We start from the raw sequence: 2,397 nt of genomic DNA, 5'->3' as shown, positions 1-2,397 counted from the left end.
CCAGACATGCTTTCCCTCTTAGGTGATATGAAAAGAGGTTAACCAAAGCATGCCCAGAAACGAAGGTGCCTGATGCGATACCTCTTCCACGCATCATCCATATCATATCTTTCGCTATAGCTATTACGGATAGAAAGCAGAATTTCTCTTCTCCTTTTAGAGGAGACAGCAGAACAAATCTTAATCGATTCGAATCTATAAAACCACTGGTGCTGTAATATTAGTAATGGAACAAATATCTCATATTTTGCATTTTTTTTTTCTTCCTATATCAGGCCATATTAAATAGTACACTCCTTTTAGTCTGGGTTGAATGACATGATTTAAAATCTAAGCCGATGGCAGTGTTGACAGGACAGATTGAATTACAGACGATATTTGGTTGGGTAGGCTGTAGGAGTGATGGGGTGAGGCAGGCGTAGTGCATGAGGGGAGAATTTTTGGTGGCACATCCTCTGTGGCCTGCAACTTTTGCAACAAACCTTGCTTTGTCCAGGCCACAATGTCACTTTTGCTAGAAAAGATAGAACATTATTTATTTCTTCATTGCCCACAGGGGGCTAAACATAGAGGGAACAAACTTACATCGACCCCAGTATGTAACTGGTACTTATTTAATTGACCCCGAAAGGATGAGAGGCAAAGTCAACCTCAGTGGAATTTGAACTCAGAACATAGCACGCCGGGCGAAATGCTTATTGAGATTTTGTCTGCCAGCTCGCCACCCTTTAGGTAGAATATTATTGCCAATCTTTATAGTTGATTTGGAAAGTATGGGCAGGTACTCATTCCTGGCTCGAATGTTTCATCATTGTCGCCACCTTCAGGAAAAAAACTGCAATAAAATAATCAAAGAAATACGTAATCCATCTACTTAATTTTCTACAAAGATTTCTTCCAGAGAAATGGGTATATACTGTAACAGAAAGTGAAATGAAAGTGTTTTTTTTCTATAAAATGAAAATCGAAAGTTACAAAACTCGTTCTCATCATTGAATCTATACACCCATGTATACGGTTGTGCTGTGGAGTTTTTGACGATATCATCGAATTTTTCTTTAGTAAGTGCGGGGACGGTGTTAACTGGCATATCCATCTCTGCGTAATGAAATTATTTGTTGTAAGACAGTGAAAAACCAAATGCCACTTTGGAAAGGAACTTGGTCTCGCCATAATAATCTTTTTTCTCTGAAAGTTTGCTATCGGTTACTCTTGTATTCACAGGTATGAACAGCAAACTGTTCATGAAACATTTCATTGGTGGACAGTAACTCTGATAATGACAACGTGTTAGTAATGTCCACAGAAACCATAGCAGACTGTTTTTCGTACTGTCAGTGGTCGGTGGAGACAAAACTGCATACGGACCAACCCAATGGTGGCCTAGGATTTAGTCGAAATTGAGGAATCGAAATTCAACAAAACAATACCATGAAAGATTTGTAGAAGGACAGTGGGAGTTTGTATGTGGTCGCTAGCAGATTTCCTTTCTGCTGTTGAATTATTTCACCTCTGTTTTTTAATTTTGCTATTTTTATAACTACGGCAGCCCTTTTCTGCAAGCAATTACTGTAGCACATGTATATGTTGCCACAGCTTCTAAATCCACTACAAGATTGGCCGAACTAAAAAGAAATCAGTTAAGAAATAATATACGGCCCTGGTTATGGTATGGAATTGATAAATTCCAGACTACTTTGTACTCTAGGCCATGCTGACTAACATTATTGTCTCTTTTTCCCTGTATAAAAACTAAATCCACAGCAGTACCTAGTATTTGCTTCACAAACTTTGGTCCCCCATTTTGTGGGCTTTCCTGGCATATACTGTCGGAAGTGTACCCTTTTATACCCCACCATGCCCTCATTGACAGATAATTATCTCTCAGGGTTATAAAATGTTTCGTATGCATTTTAAATGCAATCGATGAGGGGTCTTATTTCAAATAAGGGATCAAGGTTTAGTTCTCCATGTATTGGGGTACTGCTAGTGTCTCTCACATGTAAATACTGGTTCAGTTTTACAAATTGTATTTGGGTCATAATACTGGAAACCTACTGATCGCCAAAAGGTTCCTGATTGCTCCAGTAATTTGTTATTCTGGGTAACTGTCTAATACCCATAATAATATTTTTGGCAAAAATGCCCGTATTTCTTCTACGGTTGTGGGAAACCAGAAGCTATCTTTTTTTTTTTTACAGTTTGTTTCCGCAGTGATTGCTTCAAAGAAGCATGCTGGAAAAAGTCTAATGGTTTTGCTTCCTGAGAAAGACTACGTATGGGTAAACCCTGTCTCCTCAGAAAAAATTGTTAATAAAAACATCTTTTAAGCTTTTACTCCATTCTGGTGGAAAATCGTCCTCGCTGTCACCACTAGAAATATCTGATCCATTTTCT

At 38.4% G+C, this 2,397-nt stretch overlaps 1 protein-coding gene across 1 annotated transcript in view; it reads left to right on the top strand.

Moving 5' to 3' along the window:
• Positions 1–2,397, top strand: part of LOC106883065 (DNA-directed primase/polymerase protein) — an 86,121-nt gene that overhangs the window by 14,801 nt on the left and 68,923 nt on the right. The gene's annotated exons all lie outside the window — the stretch shown is intronic.

This window comes from Octopus bimaculoides, chromosome 24 (assembly GCF_001194135.2).
Source record: "Octopus bimaculoides isolate UCB-OBI-ISO-001 chromosome 24, ASM119413v2, whole genome shotgun sequence".
Lineage (NCBI taxonomy): Eukaryota > Metazoa > Mollusca > Cephalopoda > Octopoda > Octopodidae > Octopus > Octopus bimaculoides.
This window is presented reverse-complemented; position numbering and strand designations above follow the sequence as displayed.